Raw genomic sequence first — 25,406 nt, 5'->3', positions numbered from 1 at the left:
TAAGTGGACTGCCGAGCAAGAAGGTTGACAAGGAATCCTTATAATAATACACCTAAGATTAGTAAAAGCATGTTGAGATATAAAATATCATCTAAAAGAGAAATTTGACTTGAGACAAGAGGTTATTAAAAGAAATTGGAAGTTGTTCCTTAGCTTGATAATGTCACGATTAGGATATAAGAATGGATAATAATTTATCATATAACACAAAAAATAGCTGATATAATAATATTTGTACTTTTTTACTACTTATTTCAATAAAATGCTACTTTTAATTTCATTCCATTTTTGAAAACTAAAATTGTACTATATGAAGTATTCATCACATGAAAGAACAAGGGTAACAGCAGCAGTTAACTTCCATGAAAATCATAGATAACAAAATAGGGTCCAGTACTTCATCACATGGCATATTGAATTGCAAGTATTTCATTACATCTCTTTCTGTTGGTGAAAGCATAAGAATTTTTAGCTAATTAAAAAGAATTGCTGATCCAGAAAAATCCCCATAGCGAGTGGCCACCAACATCAGAAAGCAAAACAAATGTTACACACTAGCAACCCCATCCATGTCAAGGCCCAAGTGAAAATTAAAAGATGAGACAGGCATGCATCATGTTTGCATAAAAGAAACAATTAGGTGACAGACAGCAAACACATTTGATATATTCAGTTCCTGTGACTAAATACCTTGAAGATGTACAAAAGCAAGCTGTTGCACGGCATTTCAACAAACAGATTAAAGATACAAGAGGAGAAGGCTCTTAAAATAAGCACAAAAAGAATCAGGGCTGAAAGTATAGAAGATAAAAAAATGAAAATAAATTATCTGCTCGTGTCATTTAAATTTGCTTCTTCCCTTTGTTATACCTTTTCCTTTTATTTGATTCGCATAATGTTGTCTGAAATCCTCATACTGAAGTTTGGAGCTCGCACGGATCTCATTAACAACAGAATTCCATTTTGCACCTTTTATAACCTCTAGGTTGCTGCCAGGGACCTCGGGCGAAAAGCCTAACTTCTAGGCGTCCAGTGCTTTTGTTGGGCTCGACAGATGGTCCAATAAGAATATTCCCCACCTTCATGGATCAGCAAAATCAAATTATGTATTCACTTTAATGAGGCTTGCAATCAACAAGTTTCCTGCACCAATGTCTCCGCCAGATATGAACAAGTTTTCTGGAGCAATGCCTCCACCAGATATGATCCAGCATCTGGCTTGAAAAAAGGTCCTCAGCAATACCTTGTCTGAAAGCAGCTTAAAAACCCCAATCACAATGGCAGCAGCAAAACTACTATCTGGTTCTTGTTGATGGGAAGTGAGAAATGGATAGCCAGGCTATTCTGTGTAGAATAAAACAAGATATATAAGATTAATCAGGGTGGAGAAAAGAACCACTAATGTTTGGAGTGCTATAATCTCTTGCTCTTACCATCCAACTACGATCACAACCTCCTCCATTGCTGTCTTGCTTTATTGGTATCGGACCCTGAGCCTCAACTTCTTACTATTGGAATTTTGCAGTTCTTCATGATGAGCTACTAGCTTTAAATCTTTGCTTCTTGCACACATGATCTATATATGGATCTCTCAAATGTCTCTTTAACAGTATCTGTAAAAAGAAGAAACAAAATAAATGACATGGTTGCATCCTTCAGCCTCAGACTGGAAGATTATCAAAAACTTCGATAGTCATGAGTGCTAATAACAAGTCTGGACATCAAGGAGACAAAGATGAATCAATAAAAGAATGCTATCTTGTCGAAAGAAAAAAAAAAGAAAGAAAAAGGTCCACATGCTTCATCATATTCCTCATCATATTTCTTATATAACAGTTTATTTCCAAAGAAAGCGATATGTAAGTTATTTGGCATAGGAACATCCTCACTAGTTTTTGGTGAAGAAAATAATACACTAAGTTTAAAAGAAAGCAATCCATTGAGACAACTAAATTTATATTAGTAATGGTCCTTCAGGGACCCATCAAATTTGGCAAGCTTACTAAACTAACATGGTATGGTGACTTGTAGAAGCTCATATTGAAGCTCAAAGATTTTCCTGACAATGCAAAAGTTTAATAATATACGATATAATCTCAAGCATGATGATCCAACAAGGATAAAGCCGAGGTCCGCAATCTCAATGTCGGGTACCATATCGATACTTTAACGATTCGGCACTGTACGGTCGGTACGGTATGGCACACATCTTGTATCCAAATAGTTTTCTAACTATTTTTACAGGTTTTATCTCGGTAAGCCTCAATACACATTGGTAAGGTTTGATATAGGTCGGTACGGTTCGGTATAGGTCGGTACTCATCTTGATGTACCTTAGTACACTTTGGTACATATCAGTACGCTAATATACGAGGCAGTATGGCTTGGTGCGAGGAGGTACAGCTCGATGCGAGCAATACGGCACAGCCCGAGGTGATACAGGGCTTATACCGAATCGAAGTTGAGTTTCATACTGGTTTTCTCTCGGTATGGCAGACCATGGATCAAGCAATTCTATCCATTAGATTCTTCATCAAGCATAGGCATGTGCTTTTCAGCAAAATTAGCACTACATTTCATCTTTTTAAAAAAGAGGGCACAGTCTTCAAAGATCAAATCAATGAGTCAAATGATAGGTGCAGAAAGAAATGGTCAGCATTTCATGCATCGACCCCTACTAAAGAACTATTTATCCTCTTTTTTTCATCAGTGGTTCAAACAAAAAGTTTTCAGCCATGCAATTATGATATCCAGGTCAGTGTACTCTAACATTACAGTCAAAACTATCAGTATCATGTGCTAAAGAAGCCAGAACTTTGGAGATGACTCGGCAGTGACAGAGCTAAGTATTGCTGAAGATACTGTACTATGGTGCTGGATCATGCAGCATGAACGAACTATGTCACCTATAAGCAACAAGGTGACTGGTAGAGGCAGGAATAAGAGAATACGGTAAAACAGTTCTTCATTAAGTAATACTGGCAGCGAGTAATTATGATGACAATTCATGATATGATGTTCTGAATTGTTAGATAGTATAAAACAGCGATAGTGGTCAGATTTAGATACAAATCTGAAATTATCTGGTTACAACAGGAAAAAAACACTAAAAATTATTTCAAATAGTTAATTTTTTCCCTTGTCAGATAAAATTTATAGGCCTTGTAGTTTTTATTTGCATATTTTTCAGAGCGCCTTCCTAAGTTACTTTTGGCAAATAATTAAAGTTGAAGCTATCATGTGGTGAATTTATTCAGTTTGAAAATAAATTAAGAAACATGAAACTAGTCATAACCCCTGAGTTTTCCCCTTACAGGATCAGCCCAAGACTCAACACCTGTTAATAAAGCGTTAACTGAGGTCCTCTACAAACAAGCAGTGTAACACCATCAGCATACATCTTTGTTTAAAGCAAAAAGTGAGAGTTCAGAAAACTTCATTAACTTTTACGGTCACTGTTTTTTTATCATTTGAATATAACCATGGATCCAACTAACCCAACAGACCTCCACTACATAAGGAGATATTGAAAACTCATATAAAAATAGAAAAAAATTGGAAAGGTGAGCCAATCTGCTATTGTTATGAATATTGAAAGGAACAAAAAGTTAAAAGAAAAAAGAAAAAGAAAAGAAAAGAAAAGAAAATTGAAGCACATGAAGGGGGGGTGGTCCAATGCACAGGGCTCTTACTATTGTAAGGTCTAGGAAGGGTTAGATATATACAGCCTTACCTCCACATGGGGAAAGGCTGTTTTTGTACTTCGAAACTATGATCGCCAAGCCAAAATGGAACAAACTTACTATTACACCAAGGCTCGCCCTTTAAACTAAAGCATGTGAAGGAAAATTTTAAAAAATAAATAGCTCATTTATCAACAATAAATCTCTAGTTAAACTAAATGACCATTGCAATAAACAAGGGCTAGAAAGTTTCTCAACATGATTGCTTACCTACCCTCTCAGATATGACTATGTTGACCATCTGAGTACTTGCAACTTCAAGATGACGGATTGCTATCTTTGTCGAAAATATAATGTTCCTACTTCCCACGTGCATCAAATTGTTCAAAAGATAGAAGCATACTAGTTAATTTCAATATGAAAAACTTACTTCAAATTAAGAGGCAAAATTTTGATTTCATTACATATTTTTCTAGTCAGCTACTTGCCGATTACATCCCTAGAATTTAATTATTATATATTGATCTAATGCATTAGGAAAAAAAATCTTAGTGATAGGATTAAAAAAACAACAAGGAAAGCAAGAGAATGTTGATGTCCATGTATATTTTCAGCTTAGAGTACGAGAAAAATCTCTATGACGCTCAATCTAATGACCTCCTTTATATAGAGGTTCTCCTTATCTTTCAAAAGGTTGAAGCCACAATCTTTAAGTATTTAATAGAATTGATATCCATCAAGTGAAGAAGCCGATGCACCTCTTTATGTCGAAGATGCACAGCTACAATTTGGCATGTGGTATGCTTCTATTCATGAACACAGCGATGTGGTTCACACTATATAGCCAAATGCACTTAAGCTTAGCATGAAATTGGTCAAAAGGAGTAAATGCAATATGCAAGTTATTACGAAGCAATATGAATACATGAGCAAGCCTCATTTGCTTTAAATTCAAATTCATGGTGAACGTTTACAATGGATACAATATAGCCAAAATGGGATGTTACGACCGATACCATACCATTCTGACACAAAACCAACATCGATATGGGTGCTTGAATGCAGAAACCCTGTATACCAGTACGTACATACTCCCCTACCAGCCCATACCAGTGCATACTAACAATTTTTCATTTTTTTTTCCGAAGCTCTCAAATTTGGTACGTACAGTTGGTCTACACTCTACAGTTCCAACGGAAAAATAGTACAGGATTCAATACCAGTATTTAGAACCTCGGTTTGAAGCTTGACAATGTATGGCTTAAGATCAAGGAAAACGGAAAAATATATGATGAAATTATATCAACCAAGGGTTATCTCCAAAGATCTGCTGTTCTTTTACTAGAAAATGGAAGAGTTGCCTTGAGACATATTCCTGCACCCCTATGAAGTGCAACTCCATATATTCTTCCGACTTCATATGGAACCCGCAATTCTCCGAAGTGCACAAAATCATGTTCATAATATGCATGACATATATTAAAATATTCTAATATATCATTAAAAACTTTGATCATATGAAACTGCAAAATCTATAAGCATTTAAAAGTTGCAGCAAGGAGAGATCAGATTTAGTAACATTAAAGATCACATTAGTAAATACATACCTAAAGCATTGCCAACCTCAATTCCTTTGAATGCTAAAATTGAAGGATCTAGCTGTAGCTTGTATTAAATGGACTGCTTCTTAATATCCTTTCAAATGCTGAAACATGAAGGCTTTCTGTGTGAGTCATTAACTCTTAGAGGATTCTATAGAATAACTTATACGAAAAGATTAGAATAGAAGCATTTGCAGTAAAAACAACGGATGAAACAACATATGAACAATCAAGAGTTTCATTAAGTGTTTAACATTAGATTAATATACATTAAGATTTGCCTAAAAGATATCCTACCAATTTCCTCTTTCAAAGGAGGCCCATAACCTATTAGGACTTGGTTTATTGTCCATCTTCATAGTAAAGACAGAGTTATATCTTTGAGAATCAAGTTCATATTGGATATACTATATACTAAGATGTTACCTTTATGGACTTCCTAGTGGTTCTAACATAGGTCACAAATTCTACAACAAATCAAATTCGTATGAGCAAAATAGTGATTAAATTGTGAAACTCCTTAGTTTGTTTAGAAATTGGGGTCTGTAACATCGTCATTGGTGAAATGATCCTACCTAGGCCAAATGTTGAAATGGTGAAAGTTCATATTTCACAAAGTTTTAGAGCAAAAAGTACCATAATATTGTTTGATAACAATGTAAGATATGATATGAAAATCCAAATGTCTGATAAAATAAATTTGAACCCCAAAATGACAATCCTAGATCAAATCATTATTTTTCTAATTTTTTTTTATCTAGGCCTGATGCATCAACACAAGGTTCACCCTTGTTTAATAGACTATGAATCAAGCCTTTTAAAAAGGTGAGGGGCTTGAACCAATTCAAACCGGTGTGAACCAAGCAGTTTGCACCGGTCCCACTCCAAACCGCCTAGTTTGGGGTGGTTCGGAGCGGTTCAGGGGGATTTCAAAATTTAGAGCCGAATGAATCTGATTCCCCACCAGTTCGGTTCGGTATGGGGTGAACCGAGCAGTTCGGCTCGATTCGGCATACCTTGCATTAACATCCTGAAGTCTTCCAGAAACATACAAATTCCAAGTTTGTCCTTAAAAAAGAGCTTCTCAAGAATTAAAAAAAAATCAAGCAAAATTTGAAAAAACAAAACATGCAAGTACCAATACATACAAAAAAGAAAAACTCTAGCCCCATAAAATAATTTCAACCATAACTCAAAAACCAACCCTACTTTTGGCATGGTTCCATCTGACATTGACATGTTTGAGTCTTGCTTTTGGAATTTTCGCTAAAACTTCAAGGAATGTTAGAGGGAAGCAATTTGGTCACCTTCAAATGTGATGTTGCATGACTACATCCTAAAACTATAGTTTCAAGAGGAATGTTATCATATCCATTACTATGAAACTGTGGTTATTAGCTTAAAATCACCATTTGTTATTCATACTCTACTTAAATCAATAAAATAGAACTTTCTTCAGAATATGTTATGTATAAATCAAGCATCCTAATTTTATTCCAACTTCAAACGCTGTGGAACAGATTTTTGCCTTTGTAGAAAGCACAAAGCCAGGAAGAGCCACATACCTGCTACTGTATAATAGCAACTCCTAAAGTTGGCTACATAAGGCCGGACTTTAGGAGTGACTCTCTATAACTCCAATAACAATTTTGGGAGAAAAAAAAACTTGCAGGGCCCACATCATTATGAGGAGCCCGGAATAACTAAATTTTTTTCTTTCCTTGTCCCTTTGCTCCCACCCAGCATGCCCTAGGCAGCATTTTTTTACCTAAAAAAACATGCTGACTATGTGCATGATAGTAGTGGATTTGAATAAAGACCACATAAAAGTGGAATCAATTTTTTTCAAATTTGAACCTCCAATATGATCTAGTGGATGAGGACCCAATTACAAACACCAAGTGCATGGTTATAGAGACGGATTTCAGTTGCACCAACATGTGCATATATGGAAGTGCTAAAATTATGGTAGATTCACAAAACAATATTGGGACTTTCCAAGCATGCATTGTTCCATATCTAAAACTAAATTAAATCAAGGTTTCTAAATACCAGTGAGATGACAAGGTGTCCCACCATCACAAATGTTGGGACAGAGCTGTCCCGAATGATGGTACAAGACGAGTCAAGAAATTGACTAGGACAAGACAGAACATCAACCATCCAACATTGATACACGGTCCATTCCACAAAAAAATCGGGATAGCCCAATCCCACAATGTTTAAAACATTAGATGTAATAGGATTAACTTATAATATCAACATCAATTAATAAAAGAATAAGATTCTTGCCAGCCAACTTTAGAAAATTATGACTATTGGTTATTTCTTACACAAAGTGCATCTTGGTTTTCCATTACAATAATGACACCATTGAGGTTTTTTTTTTGACAAGCCTTCAATATCATTCCAGAAGGTGTCATTGAGATAAAAGTAATCAAACAAATTAACATAGTATATGGTTTTGGAGACTCCATGTACATGATAGCCATTACTTGGTTGCTTGATTAAAATTCAGACCAAATTGTTCAACTCAGCAGCGGTCTCAAACCCTTGACTTAGCTTAGCCTAACCACATGAACATCAAATTTCAACACGAAGCACGATATTAAGCCTATGATTTTTCTAATAGACTCATTTTTCCTCTTTGGTTGGTCTCTCAGAGGCACAACAGCTAAAAGTATCAATCTTGCTAGAAATGTCAGTTTAGGCCTTTACTTTTCCTCATTGAAGGGTCAATTACCAAGTAATGGTTCTTTAGAAAGGTCCTCCATTTTGGTTAAGTTCATATGGATCCCCACAATTCCATAGAGGGCTAGCATGGGGTTGGTTTGACTATTTATATAGTGGAGTTATTGGGCTCCTCAGACATCACAACTACTAAACTTCCTAAAGTGTTAGTCATCACCTCCATGTTATTGCCTTTAGTTAGATAAGTCCCCTAATTAACTACATCTCCATAAAATTAGGCAAGCATCCTCCATTTGAAATCTCATGGTTTACATGAGATATTGAAAGAATCATTTCCATATATATGTCCCATGAGATTACTTAGCATAACATACTGAGATGGTAGCATTCATAGCATTTATTATCTTAATTGTCACTCTAAAATCTAAACCATGGTAAACATTCAATATTGAAGCTTTGAAAGAAACATGGATGGGGCCTCTCTTTAGCATACAGATTATGAGAATCTAGGTGAAGTGGTTGAGGTTAACAAAAATAATAATAATCACCGAGCACAAAGTCTGCGATGATCTCATTCTTTTTCCCTTGAAATTGACATGTTCATTCCTCCACATTCCTATAATTCAAAACATTTTATATTTCCTTATATGAATCTATGCATACAAATATATAATACAATACAATATATAATACAACCATAACCATCAAGCCATTCACCAACTATTTGGCATAGTCTTATGGATCCTCATTCGCCTAGCATTCCTAGCTTCAGCTACCTTTAGCATTGCTTATGGTTTACTTTTTTTCTCTTCTTACTACTTTTATCCATGTAATCTTTGGTTTCCCAGCCTCTTCCAGCAACTTCAACAAACTTGAAATAAGCCCTTCTTCATATAGCCCCTTCAAATCTTCTTTATACATGACCATGTCATCTAAATTGATTTACCATTACTTCCTCCATAACTTCTTCAGATCTTAAAACTCCTATAATGTACTAAATTCAAAACAGCCAACATTGGGTTAATGTTAGGTTGATAGGCAAGCCAATTGTTAAAGGTAGTTCAAGCTATGAAATGGATGAGAACTATATACATATAAACACACACCTCCATTTATTATATATACATCTGCAAATAAGTATGTTTATTCAAGGAGAACAAAACACATGAGTCATATATTAGACTCTCATCCTTCAGCTCCTGCCTTTTTTATTCTCACTAAAGATGCTCAAAGTGTCCCGGTGATAAATAGTTTGGCGCTAATATTACAGTTCTTGTAGTATCTCATCTACTATCTTTCAGAAACTATCTAGTTTATGACCTGATGTGATTGCATCAAGATGCAAATGGCACCACAAATATGGGTCAAAATCTATCAGCCCCTGTGAGTACTCAACCTGCAAACATCAATTGGAAGTAGTGTGACTAATGGAGGACTCCTAGATTCCAATACATAATCCTGCTTTGCCATCTGCATATTGATGATATCACATCATAAGGTGAATAAATGTGATTCCAATATTTTCACAAAAATTTAGTGGCTAAAACCAGCTAACATATTTATAACAGCTGGCAACAATAATATACCACATGAAATGTTAGCATAGTCCTTCATTGACGCTGATCATTGAGGCTTTAAATAATATCTTGGAGTAATCTTTCTTTGATAAGATTAATCATCGAGGCCCTTTCTATTGCCAAATGCACCTGTCAGATAGCATCTTTCATTATCAGTGTTCCCTTCATACATGTTGGAAGCAACTCTAGAATAGAGCAACTTCTGTCTCGTTCCTTGATGGAGGACATCTTTCGAACTTATGGAGTGTAACACAGCTGTTCGTGAGCCTTGTGCTACTCATTAAAGCACAAGCGAGGTCTTAAGGCAATGGTTATGCCACTAGCAAAAAACATGATTCATAGAAAGTAAACTTCAGCCTTGCTGTAACCTTCCTATAGCAACCCAAAGATGGGGAAGGAAGCAAAAGGGCAAGAGTATATAGCTTCTAGTTGGCTATGACATTAGCATGGTGAGCTGAAGTGAGAATTCATTCCTTTGTATATGTTTAAACAAAAGAGGTTGTTTTTAGTACTATTATCAAGTTTCCTATTTTATAAAAAAAATAACGTGCCTTTTCTTTCGATCAAGCTTTGTTCAATAAAGAAACCATAAAGCCTTTTTTAATATATAAAAACAAAAAAAAGATAAACATGTTCAACGAATGTAAATATATTCATAAAGCTGACCCCAACTACTTGGAAAAAGGATAGATGATTGTGATTGAGTAAGTGTAAATATATAAAAAGAAATTGCACACAAACTTTTTTACAAAATGTCCAACACTGTTAATCTACAAACAACATGATGCATCATATCATTAAAATAAAAAACAAAACATAAATTAAAAATTTCTATAAATACAGCACATAAAACTTTCTGCATCCTCAACTGTCCACGACGTAGCATTGCCGCTCATCATCTCAACCATGCCATTCACATTCTCATAGTTTCATTCTAAATTAAGAATTGTTAATCTGTCATCTGATTAAAAAAATCAAAGAATAAAAATTAGAAGACAAGATTAACTCACAAACACATATTAGTACTGCCATCCATCTTATGTGCATAAACCTAAACAAACAGCTCAACAATGCATATACTAGGAAAAAAATAGCCTAGCAACATAAATGGGGTCCACGTGCTGATATGCATTCACAAAAAACTGGAATATGATACATGCTGATTATAACATATAATCAAGGTTCTAGCTTTATAAACAAATAAAATCAAGGTTATCCTATTTCCGGTAAATGGAAATAACACCTAATCTCCTAAACTATTATCCAGAGGAGCTGCATGTTCTTTTGTAAGCAAATGTAGGTACTGAAATATTTATCATCCAAACAATAACGATCTTCTTTGTTGCCAGCATATCAATATTGGATAAGTGATGCTCAAATTTGAGGTGCTTATCATTGACCTCCATTCTAGGTTTCTAATCTTGTTCTTTCATGATCACCAACAACATTTCTCTACTTGGTTTGACACAACCTGCCAATTCACATGCAAACAAAATTATGCACAAGTTGAATGAAGTCATAAATTGAACATTCAGTTCAAACTGACATGGAGTTAAACTTGTCCCTGACCTGAAACATTAGGACAGTACAGTTTGGCCCCTGTAGTCTTGTCACAGACCCGGATCATCAACACGGAAAACAAAAAACCTTTGCCTCAGAAACTCAATCCAGTCAGGCTTAGACCTGATATCAACGCCCACTACCCAGTTGCCTGAATGTTTTATCTCGCTAAAAACTTTAGTCAACCATTTTCAACCACAAATGAAATAGATTATTATACTGCCATGTTAAATGTTCTTTGTGTTTCAGGTATATATGACCTCACAAAATAGGTCATGTTTATTCCCAAGAATGTTTATTAACACACATCACCTACATATAAGCATCAAAATTTAATCAACTCGAGCACTAACACAATACTATAACCAGAAATGATGCGTTGAATTTCTGTTTCAGACCTAAATTTCAGCAACTTGTTGCCACAAAAAGTCATAACATGATTTGACTCTTTCCGATAAAACCCAGCTGCAATAATATTACAAAATTAACTATTTGATACCATGAAATGGTTCAGTTCAAGCATGTAGAACAGGCAAAGCAGGCGACTAATGAATGAAAATATGAAAAAACCTAGCGAACCCTAACGCGAACCCTAGCGACGCCATGCTGCCACCTCTCCCGAGGCCCAGGATGAAGCGTGGCTTCGGGTCCTACCACGGCGAAGCAAAGGAGGAAAGAAAGAAGGAGAAGGGGGAAGAGAAGCAAGGGAAGGAGGGCAAGAAGAAACCAGGAAGAGAGAGAAGATCCTCACCCGTGGGGCCGCTGGAGGTAAGAAAAGTCGATCGTGACCACCGGAGACTCGCGGGATCCTGGTGGCTGAGACGCCCTCGGCGGCGCGGAGCTGACCGGAAGCAGAAGCCTGTGTTTCGAAGGGAGGACCGGGCTGGATACATATAGCGTGCCGTGACGATGTCGCCGAAGCGGTCATAAGAACGAGATTAACTTGTCAACATGTCATAGATGGGTTGTCAAATTTTTTTATTTTGTTAAGGAAAGAATAGAGAGGGATGAGAAGAACCTCACCCATGCAGCAATTTTCACGGAGCCTTCTTCCACCCATGTAATACTACCTAAGTACCGACAAACTAGATAGCAACTCCACCGGTGAAACCTTAGCCCCGTTCCAACCGTGCTACCACTTCGATGATGAGATTTATCTTTTTCACATTTACATTTTAACTCCTAAAATTTTATAACTAATATTTAAATATTTTTGATTTTTTAATAGAATAAAAACTTTATACACAAAAAAAATTTAGCATAATATAACGCATCATGTTTGTATTTTTTCGTGTCTTGTACAGATTTGGGAGGGAGGAGTGCCCACCCCCACTTCAAGCCAAGCCTGCCATTGTTGGCCTCCAGGTCTGGTCCATCTCCAAAGCCTCAACACTCCAATTCTTTCTCTAAGAAAAGCTCTAAACCTTTTCTTCTCTTCCTCCCAAGCCCTCTCCTAGTGGGTGGACAGGATCCTCCACCTCAACAAATCTAGTAATGTGATCTGCTTCAATCACGGTCTTTGCCCTGCCAAGTCTGGCTACGATGTCTATGTTGTCGCCGACGGCCTTTGTCCTCCCTCCCATAATCCACCGTCGACACCTAGCTATCTTGTTACGCCTCCAACTCCAAAACCATAATTTGAGAGCATAACAACCGTCATATACTCATAAAAAATGGCCCTATAAGGGGCGTTTAGTAACCCAACAGGATTACTATGGTGATCTAAGCAGGGGCGGCTCAATACATTCTGGGGCCTAAGGCGAATTCAATAAATGAGACTTTTTTTAATAATAATTTTTTTAATAAATATAAAATACTTAAAAAAATATATGAAAATAGATAGCTATCAAGTACACTATTTCAACCACGAATCTAACAAAGATAGACAAGAAGCCTTTTCAATTAATATAATTCTTGAATGGAAACATATAAAAGTAATTATTCTAAATGAAGGGTCATGAAACTGATTAAATAACTGAGATAATACTTGGCAATACTGTTTACCATGTCAAGCAAGCGCTGGATAGGAAAAGGTCATCCCATGGCACTTCAGGTAAAGAAAAAAATTTGTCCATAAAAAACCTCTCAATATGAGAAAGTAGGGTCATTATGGAAAATTCACTTCATCAAATTAATAAAAGTCCCCTCCCACCATCTCCCCTTCAAGTGAGTACCCAAGCAGCAACTGCAACATCACGGCACAGCAGCCATTCAACCCCCTCCCTCCTTTTCTCTCTCTACCACCCAAGAGGGGAGAAGAAACCGAGAGGAGAAAACTAAAAGAATCTCCACCCTCCAAGACGTCCATCTCCAATCCCCCTATCTTTCTTCCGGATGGCCCAGCTGGATCAGGAGTAATGTGAGGGAAGGAAAACCAAGACCAAAAACCAAAAAAGAGAAGGGATGAAAGGTAAGAGTGGCTTTAGGCGTCTATCAAGCCAACCAAATCCCTCCTCTCTCTCTCTCTCTCTCCACCCCCCCCCCCAACCCAAAACAAAACTACTGTCCCCCACTTCCAAATTGCCCCTCTGCAGACCAGGAAACTCTCCACCGATGGAGGGGGGAAGATTCGTAGCCAGCTCCTGATCCCGTGGGGCCTTTGCTTCCTTTTGGTCAGCCTTCCGGGGCCTTCCATTGGCCCGGGGCCTTAGGCGACCGCCTCAGTCGCCTAAGGCTCGGGCCGGCCCTGGATCTAAGATCTCCGATGATCCGAATGCTGAAGTGATTTGATCCCTAGTAATCTAAGATCAATATGTTTGGTAGGCCATCGTCCAGCGAAGAAAGATAGGCAAGCTTGGGAGGGAGGCTAGCGAGAGCCCACCCCACCGTGGGGAGCACAGAAAGGGCCTCCAACCGAGGATCAACAACGCTACGGCCATGGATCCACCGGTAAATGGCCGTTCCCTCCTCCTCTTCTTTTTCTACTTTTTTTTGTTCTTCTTTTCTTCTTCCTCTTCTTTCTTCTTCTTTCCCTCTTCTCCTTTTTCTTCTTTTTTTTTTTCTTCTTCTCCTTTTTCTTCTTTTTTTTCATTCTTTTCCTTTCATGATTCATCAAATCTCCCCTCTTTTTCCGCAAAGCAAGGGAAAGATCTTCCTGTCGAATTGCTCGGGAGGAGCCCGGCCGAGGCCGATGATGCCCACGACCAGTCAGCAACGCCCGCAGGACGGCTGCGGCAAAAAAAAACTTTTTTTTTCGTGCCCACAGCTTTGAATGATAGTTTGGTCAACATCAGATCACCATGCTCTGATGATGTTGGAAACCCATCCTCAAGGACGGGTATTCAATCACCAGACTCAACGATGATTTGAAAAGTGAGGTGATTCGATATTACCGCCACAAAGGATTACTAAGATATAACCAAACACGATAATTTTATCACCTTCATCCGGATCACCCTTGATTCTGAAGTTATCACCCCATACCAAACGCCCCCATAAAGATGCAAAACTTTCCTCTTATCAGTAAATTATCTAGAAATCATATAAACAACTAGACTATCAAACAAAATATCATATATATTCATACAAACCACCAAAAGTTACAAATAAGGTTCTTCTTCCGAATTTACAACTCAAAACTTATAATATTTAAGTTATTTATACATAAGCCTCAAGCAGACAATTAACATACACACTGATTAAAACTAAGCTTAGTTTAACTACAGAGCCGATTTTGCCTCTATTTGCTCTCCCCAAAAGTTGAAACCAGCAAATTCCTTTGCTCCTGGATCTGAAAAAAAAAAAGAGCCTTACAACTCAGCAAGAGACAAATCTACTTTATAAAAATGAATCAAGCCGTATTAAATATTTATCTCAATTAAATTATAAAAATAAAGAATGTATTTTTTCTGCTTGGAAAGAAGACAGCTACAACGGAATCAATCATCTGGATGAAAGACATTAACATATTGTATTATCTCAAGGACCTCTGGGTGGTTCTTTTTTTGGGGTGGGGCTCATTCTGAGAAATCTTCATGGATAAGTACGAGATTTGTCTACAAGGGTTCCGCCTGAAACCTTTTTGGTTAAAATTGCAAGTCTATTTTCCAGCTCTTTTCTTTCAACAATGAGGGTAATTATGGAATTTCTCTGCAGCTAGCTTATATTGCTCTTTTTGTCTTGAAACCAATACTTATTAATCAGATGTAGCAATAAGATATAAAAGAAAGGCATAAAGAACATACCAAATCATATAGCAGCTTCAAGGCTACAGCAACCTCTTCGGCCTGTTTACAGTAGCTAGATTAAAATCTTGATGCTGTCTGAAAAATTCACTGCAGAATAAAATGCACAAAAAGGATAACATTCTCTGCCTTGCTCTACTTCTGCTTGCTTTAATCATTTCTTCATGGTCTACAGTTGGGACAAAACATACTCCTACAAAGAAATTATTTGAGGCCAAGAATAATATTACCAACTTTATTGAGGAATAAAATCATTATCTGTTGAGAGATGGTTATCCTTGCAACAACCGCTGCAACTGTCGAAGCATGCATCAGAACTTTCCATAAGGTGAATTATGCTATTCCTCTATTGTATCACCCGATAAAGCAAAGTCAAAAGAGAAATTTAAAAATTACAAATAAAAAGTTAATTTCTGCTCCATAGTACAAGGTATGTTAAACAAAGTTGCTCGTTTTATCAGATAATTTAAATGCTTATCAGTGAATTGTTCTTGACTTCCTCTTATTCAAGATGACAGCAAGATATCATAAATTTCAGAATGAAACAACTGATGCCAATGATTTTCATTGATGCATCTCTAATAGGATAAAAGAAACATAATATGAAGTCCAAGACATTTCACAATGCTCTTTAACTTGATAATAATGCATGACCATCTCTCGGCAGCCTACTAACAAAATCTCCTTGTTGATTTAAGTTCTTTCGATAAGCAATGAAATATGCTGAAAGACAATCAATCTGGAATCAGTAGTATACCATGTACAAAGTTAACAGTCATATGGAAAATGCTGATATAATGTTACTATAGCTTCAAGGCAAGAAATCCAATATAAGACATGAAAATGATGCACGCTATATTACCTAGACACTCCCGTTCAGCTCCAAGAATCCATTTCAAATGCTAGGATACTTACCATTTTTTTTAATTGCAGCTTTTAAAAATTGGCAGTGAGTTTGACCCAGTGCAATATGTTAAAAGTGAGCTTTTGTCCTTTTCCAAGAATGTAGATGTTAAAATAATTGTGCAAAACAACTATTTTAAATTCTCTGGCTAAATAGGAAGTTCGGGTGATAAACATGATTATAGAAGACTTTAGCAAATAATATGCTGCTAATCTTTTGTACTATTTAACTATATATTTTTAGTTTATTTTTTTTTTTTACATACCCCCACATCTCCTTTTTAACCTTTTTGTCAAGTCAAATACCTAGAAATGCATTCAAGTCCAACTCTCATGTCCATGTCCATGCAACAATGAATATAGACAGTATGGATAAAATGATGAAAAAGGTTCAGTCTTTTACATCTATAAGCATTTTTTAACAAGTTATTTATGTTTATATGCTTGCTTCATATCGATAATTCTAATATTTTTGTTTTCAGCTCCTGCCATGTCAACCTTCTGGACATGACAAAATCCAATTCCCACGTTCATCTCCTTGCAAAACTATTGCTGGATTGCAAGGATCAACAAAAAAAAGAAAGAAATGCATGCTTGACTTCTTGTTATTTACAAGCACATGCATCTTTCTTTGTATGCATGCATATAGAGGCCATTTGTTTCAATTGAAGTGAATACCTAGACTAAAGTCCATCCAAAAGTGACCACTTCCAAAATGTTTGTTTTGTAATCAGATGGGTCAAGCAGCAAGCTAGCTCATCATTAGTTTTAAATCTGGATGATTTGTCGGACAATAACTAGTATGTGATAAAACAGAAGAAAATAATTGATTTTAATTGTTAAGTAGTTATATCAGGTTGATTAATGGTAAATAACAACATACAGGAAAAGAACCATAAGGAAATTTACAGGTGAACTTTTCAAAATAAATTGAACAAAGAAGGAAGTCAAGCATTCAAGATTATAAAAGTAAAACAAAACTTTAACATTTAAATAATGAACAAGACAGGAATTTTACATGTATCAAGTGACAGATAAAAAAAATAGATACACCTTTACTTCCACATCTAAACCATTTATTACTACTCATATGGTAACTACCCAACAAGTAGTCCAGTGAATGATGTGGAAGTTACAATAACTCATCATTAAAACTGTTTGGTTAACTAGAAGGCACAGTTAAATACTTTCCTTCACAAACATTAGTAAAACTATTGAAAGGTTAATCTAATATTCATCAACGTCATGAAAATATTTATTGGTAATCAGTCTCCACGGTTCCTTTATCTCTTCATGCTTGCTAATACTGGTGCCCTTATTTAAACTTGAAGCATCACGAATACGTTCTTGCCAGATAAAGCGTCAAGATGTAATCTTGAGATCAGGTTTGTTATAGTGCTCAAAAATTCAGATATGAGGATTGCCTTATGTATTAGCTTTACTTTCCTTTTATAGTAATTTTTACGTACTTGGAGTTATGTTGCATTTTAAGTATTTAAGTGAATAATATGTACTGTATAAAAATTTTGTACACCAACATGGCCATACATATAAATGCATGGTTTAGGATGCAAGATTTGTTCAGATAGGTCAAAAATGTTTTTTGAATGCACAAAACATGTTCATGAATTATTATTATAACGCATCCAAAATATGGAAAGGGACAAGAATTTCCCCAATGTACATGTAGGCACACCCAAGCATCCCTCACATCCTCCCTTCCTCCTTTTCTTCTTGTTGAATGTAATGGCAATGGTGCCAAATATCCAATTCCATTGTAAATCCCAAATAACTCATATATTTGTATATGATCAGAGTTAGGAATGTCCAATAGGAAAAGAAAAGGAACAACTATTATAAGTATAATTGTACTGGTTTTACTTTTATGTAATTGCACTAGATTTACATAAAGTGCCATCTATATTTGGGATAAGGAGATGAAAGGAAAATCTACATTGTGGAGATAAGCCCATGGGTGGTCTGCATACCAGCAAAGTCAGTCTGGAGATCACTAGCTCTATAACAGGCCCTAATAGATCTAGAGCATTGATCCTTATTATTTTTCACTCCAGTGTATACATGTTTATGCAAATCGCTAGCATTGAATGCAAAAAATGTTTTTGGTTGATATTACTGATGGGCCTTCCAAAAAAGGTGTTCAAGCATCGAATCTAAGATGCTTGTTATTGGATAAACATTCACTAATATGTCTGTATCCTTCTAAGAAGATTCTGAGATTTGTTTAGTTCTGAGAATCATGCTGAATTTAAGGGATCAAATGAAACGTAAAACAGAACAGTTCTAAAAAAGCACAGATATTTGCCATTGAGACACATTTGCTGATGTCTAAGGGAAAAAAATGTCATGGGTATGGCAATAATAGGTATATATGAAACAGCATGTTAAATCTAACAATATGAATGCTAAACCACAAGAAAAAACAATTATGATATTCATATGGCAATGAAGAATTGGTCGAATCAGTGAAGGCCTAAAAAAGTGCAGAGACTGCTTGCTTGTGGATCAAGTAGGGAAACACCTTTTCCAATTTTCATCCCTTCTCTACCTTCTAATATTTCCAGTCCCTGACATGCATAATTCTACAAATACTGTCATCTTTTCATTTAGTTCTTTCTTTAAGTTTGGGAAGCAAGAAAAATGCTTCTGCCAATAGTGAGAGGGTATTTATCAAGTAATATAAATAATACAAGCATAATCCAGCAATATAAATAATACAAGACCCATAAATTTGGTTACAGTTTTGACAATTTCAGATTAAGTAAAAATAAGAGGAAGATAAAATAAGCCAAAAAGATATAACATAAGATTTGGACCATTTTATCTTCTTTAAGATCTATAAACTTCCAATTTTGGCATTTTCAAACTGATATCCTGAAACCATGAAAACTTATATAATCTTTTTAAAACCAATAACAAAAGCTAAAGAATTATATTACATGTATTTTTCAGTGATACTCAAATTATTGACCACTTAAGCTCAGATATACGCATGCAGAAGAAAATGCACTAACGTAAAACAGCATATGAATATGAACTTGACACACGCATATACAGAAGAAAAGATACTAACGTAAAACAGGATATGGATACGAACTTGATACACAAAGACATGGATGAAAACATGCTAGCATAAAACAGAATATGAATATGAAATTGATGTAAGAACTACCATCATACTAGGTATCAAGAACCATATAGAACGCATAAAATATAACATATGAAAAAAAAAACTTCAATTAGATAAACTTCATATAGATGCTAATATAATTTCAGTTGATAGCCAACAAATCAGAGAGCAGAAGACAAATAGTTATTATAAGGCTTGATGGTTATGGTTTCTATTATCTAGCAAATCAGATATTAAATTTTGTGAATCCACCATCAACAAGCTCAATGTACCACAAAAACATCTTTTCAACTCTTCCACATTAAAAAAATATCAAAATACCAAAAAAATCTCTTACATTAAAGAAAATGTCTCTTTTCTTGAATTTATTAGACATAAAGCCCCAAATGCTTCCAATATTCTAAACTGCAAAAGTACATATTTAGTTATAAGAAATTGCTTTCCAGATGTTAGATTTAGCCCCCGATTGGGGGAGCTTTTGGAGGGCCAAAAAGCACTTTCTGGCCCTCCAAAAGTACTTTTGGATGAAAAAGAGTGTTTGGTAAAAATTTCAGAAAACTATTTCAGCTTTCCCAAAAAGCTCCAATTTGAAGTTTTCCGAAAAAGTTGTTTTGAGTTTTGTCGGGAAGCTATTTTTTTGACCAAAATACCCCTCATTTAAAAGTCCTTTTTTTCTCCCAAAACTCTCATCCCACCGCCTCTTCCTCTCTCACCCATCCCCCCTCCCTCTCTATCTTCTTCTTTCTCTCAACGCCGCTGCCCCTGTTTCTTCTTCTTCTTCTTTTTTTTAATGTTTTGGGAGGCAACCCGGGCCTACCCACAGTGGGAACCACCACGCCGGCCACCACCCGTGGCCGGCGACCCCTCCGCAGGCCGTCGCAAAGATACCGTGGCGCGCGGCCGGCCCGTGGAGCGGCCAGGCTCGGCCGTGGGGTGGCCGGGCCTCCGCTAGCCGCGGGACCGTGGCGTCCTAGCCGTAGGACCGGGGAAGCGAGCCACAGCGAAGCCCCCATGGCAGCCGGTCATGGGGCTTCGCTACGCCGTGGCCAGCTGCAGCCACGGCCTGACCCCCTCCAGCGGCCGCCGCGAGCGGGCCCCCGTTCGGTGCCGCCAGCCTCACGGGAGAATAAGAAAGGAGAAGGGGAGAGAGGAAGGAAGGAGAAGAAGAGAAGAAAAAAGAAAAGAAAAAGAAAAAAAAAAAGAAGAAAAGGAAAGAAAAAGAAGAAAAGGAAAGAAAAGAAAAGAGAAGGAAAAAAAAGAAAAGGAAAGAAAAAGAAAAGAAAAGAAAAGAAAATAAATAAATAAATGCAAAAATAAATATGTATATAAATAAATGAATAAATAAATAAATAAGATAATAAATAAATGTATTTTAATGAAATAAAATAATAAATAAATAACTAAATAAAATAAATAAATAAATAAATAAAAAGAAAAATAATAAGTGAGTGGTAAATAATCTGATCTAAATAAATAAATAAAAATAAATATTAGTAATTATTTAACTAATTTTATCATCTAGCTAGAAATTTGTTAGAGAGATAAATGGTCATCGGAAGGGTGAAAAATTAATTTACACTAATAATTATAATATTTTATACATTTATTATTATATTATACTATAAATATAATATTATATTGCATTATATCATAATACATTGATATGTTATGTTAAATAATTTAATCTTATATTAAATTATCCTATAGTATACAATGTTTAGTACTATGTTATAATAATATTATATTATATTACATTAAATATTTTTGTATTAATATATATTATATTTTATTATGCTCTGTTGTATAATACTAGTAATATCCTTTATGGTCATTTTGTCACACAAAAGTACTTTCTCAGTTTGTTTACCAAATAAATGTTAAAGTGCCACAGCACTTTAGAAATATAGTTACCAAATAGCAAACAGCTTTTTATAAAAACTCTACTTCAGAAAGCTCTACTTCAAAAACCTCTACCACCAACAGCTCCCCCAAACAGGGCCTTAATCATGTGCATGTACCCCTCTTGATAAGTCAGAGAGGGAGATAAAAAAATTGAGCTTCTTAAGCCAAATATGCTTAAGGAAATGAAGAAACATCCCTAAAATGGCACTAAATATCAATTATAAGGCAAATATAGTATCCATAGTAAATTTTCATCAGTTTCTTCCAAAATTGATTGAAGCCACCACAATAAACCGGATCTAGTTATATTCAACCAAAATTGATGGAATCCAGATCTGAGGGTTACTTCTGGTTTGTTCCAGCGACGAATAAAGCAGTTAAACTTCAAAAGCCATACAAGAAAATGTTAAATGGGAATGATGAGCATTCATGCTTCCTATCATGTGCAACTTATGTGCCCAACATTGTCTAACCCAGTCTCAGGCACATGCTTGCGATGACCAACAAAAAATCTCCTATCTCTTGACAAATGCACCTCCTTGGTTCATCTTTTACAGTCTTTGGAATACAATAATGATGAAGTGCATGACCAAAACTATGTGTTTGTACCAAGTCATAAAAATAAGAAAAACAAAATCTATAATCAGTTGAAGATCAGAACCACAAATATTAATCTCACATATTTATCAGCAATGTCTAATACTACTAAGAGGCAGATTCCACTGATTTGTAAGTAGCCTCATGATTTATGTTTGTAGAAATGTAAAATGTTCAGTTCAGTAGTCTAATGGAATCTATATTGAATAGTTGATTATATATTGTCATGAAAGAAAAATCTCTAATTTACAAACAGCCTCATGACATGTTTGAGCCAGTCCACTTTTCTTTAAGTCGCTAGAACAAAATCCCCACTGATGTATAAAGCCCTTATGAATTGTGTGATGACAAATGATCATAATGGTTCCATAATAGCATGAGAAAAGCTTATGTTGTATTTTGGTATTTATGGCCAACTTGGGGATGGACATAAGAAGGCCATGGTACCAAATTACCATGCAGTCTAGCATCTGGCCTCAGATTTAAGTTATTTAATGATTGGGGCTTATAGACCAAAAATTTAGCTCACAGCCTTTGGTTTTGATGGTCAGTTAATTTTGCCCCTGCCCCACATATAAATGCGTATAAAACAAGGCAACCGAGTAAATAACACATGCAGAAGTGTGCATCAATTAGGCACAAGTATGTCAACGAAAATGTTATACATGACCACTCTATTAACCCATCTAGTCACCATTTCACATTGCAGCTCATGACGCATCCCAACTCAGTGACTCATGCCCACCCCCATAAATTGCACCAACCCACTCCTACCACATTGACCAGTGAATAGAGCACTAGAGACAGTTTATAAAAACATGGCTGGATCATAAGCAATATATGGCAATCAAACATAGGGCCCCAGAAATCAATTCTTCGTTACAATCTCATTCTATACCTATCAATTCCTATATTAGCTTTAGCTTATACTAGAAACCATGCCAAATAGATTAATTAAAAGAGAGTAATGACCTTACCAACTTATGAAGATGGTTTCACCAAGCCATCGACACATTGAAGGAAAATATGTGCCATTAGAAGGTACCCATAGAAAATAATGTACTGGCAAAGGCTTGGCTCAATGATCACCAAACCCACAACAATCTCTCAGAGATCATCTAGTGATCCTTACAGTTTTAACTTACCTGCTGTGATGTGGCAGCACAAATATGGTCACAGTAGTAGTTATTCAACATTAAACCATCAAAAGGCAGGATGTGTAGTCCAGCGAAGAGGGGAAAGGGTGGGGAGGAGGGGGTACGTTGTTTTAGACAAAAGTTTTCAAAAAGGAGACAAGGGATGTGGATGCGTTGCTTGCAAAATAGGGGAAAAGTTGAATCTGAATTTTTTTTCCAAAACCATGTGTAATATGTATTTTGAACAATTAGACAACATTCAAACAACATCTTAGAAATAATATTCCTTCATGGTTTATACTACAGAATTCCATTGACCTGCATGGTTCCTATAAAATACCATAGGAACTAGGCTTGTCCAAGCATATTGCCCTCAATACATATTTCTTCATGGCCGACGCCTTCCAAGTTCGCACCCTACAACCATGCTTGCAGTTCTTCATGCAAGGCCTTTGAATCTTTCATGGAAACTAATAGGGGTTTTTTTAAGGTTATGTAATTTGGCCAGTTTACATGGGAAATCAAATTTAACTGAAACCTAGCTGAAATAGTTCATGTTCTAAATATTCTAAACGTTTAGGTTAGATTTGTAGTTGGACCTTGCTTTGTTGGGGACATTTTTATGATGTTTATATTTGTAACATTTCCTGAGTTGAATTTTAACATATCTTTGGTTAAATTAAGGTTAAAAAACTTAAAATTTTCATTCTTAGGAATGCATAAAAACTTAACTATTATGAACTGATACTAGTTTTGTAATGCATCTAACTGAAATTTGTTGGAGGCATACATCATTTTACTATAACAATAAAGCAACAACGACATTAGAAAAATTGAGTCCTTGCTGTATTTTGTTATATTGGAAATACAATAATGAAAGTCAATTATGCAACATTTGAACAAGAAGGTCAGATACAACTGGAAAAGATTCCATTTGGAAGACTCGCATATGTAAGTACATAGCAAGTTAATGAGCTTAGTACATGTTTAGATATTTTTTTGACTCATTTGATGCTCTTCTCCGAAGCTTTTGCTGAGTGAAACCTCTGAATACACTCACCAGCCTACAGCTCCAAAGAACAACAGTAGGGCTTCTTCCATAGAAAAGATCTTGAAGGTTCTGTCTTCTTGGGAAGAGCCAAGAGGAACAGACCAATTCTGCACAGATTAAACGAAGACACCAATGTCTAAGTTTTAGTGAGATTAACGAAAGCAAATATCATGTTTTGAGTTAAATAACAATCTCTTCCGCTTACCATCCAATCCCATGTCCAAGAGCCCTACAGACAAATAGGCAACCATCACATGTCCTAGAGCCTAACGGTCAACGAGGCTCTACTGGGATCAGACTCTCAGCCTCAAAATTCCAAGAACTACCACCGAGATCAGGGGGTTCATCAAAAAATCAACTTTAATACCTAAAATTCTGCCTCATATGTGCATGTTTTTTTTTGGGTTATGGATCTCTTTGAATTCATCTGCAAACAAATAATCAACAAAAAGAATTAGAGCTAAGGATTAGAGCCAAGGCTTCAATCTTTTCTCATGCTACAAGATTTTGAAACATCAAGACGTGGAAGAAACCACCACATATTTCATCATAATAAATGAAATAAAACAGAAAAACAAGAAGAAAAAAAGGAGAAAAGAAAAAATATTAAAAAAAAAAAAGAAAATGTAGGTGTTCCCGGTAACCCAAGGTCCCAAGCCACAGGCGTAAATCTAGAAAAAAAAATAAGATCTGTGTGCGAAAAGAGCGGGATCTCATAAAAGAAAAAATCCATAGAATTTGAAAGCTTATTCAGCTAGCAGCAGATCTGTCGTCTGTAGATTGCTTTGACGCACGGAGAGAGCTTACCACCCGTTGTTGGAGGCTGGGAGGCTGGGAGGCGGCGGGCTGCGGCGGAGAGGAAGGGCTCGCGAGGCTTTCGGTGTCTTTGGGCGCCTTCCATCGGGAGAAACCGGCTGGTTTTTTCTAGGGTTGTAAATGGATCCGAGACCCGAAAAGTCATTAGATTAATACAAGACCTGGGTCAGGCTGGGAAATCGGATACCCGTTTACCCTCAATCGGACTAGACCTTATCCTGGCTCGACCAGTTTGACTCGGACCACATCTCTGGTTGGGTCAGGTGCTATTACGAGTCTACTTCTGGATACGTTAGGATTCGCTCCAAATAATTGGGCAAAATTGGGATATGAGAGATAAAATATGTGGATTAGATAAAAAGTGTCAACGATTTTCTTTTCAAATTTTAAAAAGAGTTTGATAGGTTTGAGACGTAGATGAGAGGTGGATAGAGATTGAAAAAAAAAAGAATTCAACTAATTTGAATCTTTTTTTTGAAGAGACATTATAAATTATCAATAGAGATAAAGGAATAAAAAGAGGCATACATAGATAATATATCTAGGTTCTTCGTCAT

General features: G+C 36.1%; 2 long non-coding RNA genes across 12 annotated transcripts; both read right to left on the bottom strand.

Annotated features, from left to right (window-relative positions):
• Positions 1–598: 598 nt before the first annotated feature.
• LOC103709947 lies at positions 599–12,072 on the bottom strand. 7 transcript variants are annotated; one of them, XR_001879622.3, is made up of 6 exons: positions 11,864–12,072; positions 10,399–10,513; positions 5,291–5,388; positions 3,954–4,042; positions 1,434–1,613; positions 599–1,344 (listed from the first exon to the last, which is right to left on the bottom strand). It is a non-coding gene; the product is annotated as an uncharacterized LOC103709947 (long non-coding RNA). The 7 variants fall into 7 exon arrangements; XR_001879623.3 differs by having other exon boundaries at positions 10,422–10,513; positions 11,864–12,070; XR_005514934.1 differs by lacking the exon at positions 10,399–10,513 and having other exon boundaries at positions 3,954–4,045; positions 11,864–12,066.
• A 2,523-nt stretch (positions 12,073–14,595) lies between these two features.
• LOC120113087 lies at positions 14,596–24,952 on the bottom strand. 5 transcript variants are annotated; one of them, XR_005514930.1, is made up of 6 exons: positions 24,841–24,952; positions 24,239–24,460; positions 23,966–24,140; positions 15,527–15,592; positions 15,297–15,386; positions 14,596–14,842 (listed from the first exon to the last, which is right to left on the bottom strand). It is a non-coding gene; the product is annotated as an uncharacterized LOC120113087 (long non-coding RNA). The 5 variants fall into 5 exon arrangements; XR_005514932.1 differs by having other exon boundaries at positions 15,531–15,592; XR_005514931.1 differs by lacking the exon at positions 15,527–15,592.
• Positions 24,953–25,406: the final 454 nt, after the last annotated feature.

This window comes from Phoenix dactylifera, chromosome 14, assembly GCF_009389715.1.
Source record: "Phoenix dactylifera cultivar Barhee BC4 chromosome 14, palm_55x_up_171113_PBpolish2nd_filt_p, whole genome shotgun sequence".
NCBI lineage: Eukaryota > Viridiplantae > Streptophyta > Magnoliopsida > Arecales > Arecaceae > Phoenix > Phoenix dactylifera.
Note: the sequence above shows the minus strand (reverse complement) of the source record. Positions and strands in the feature narration are given on the sequence as shown.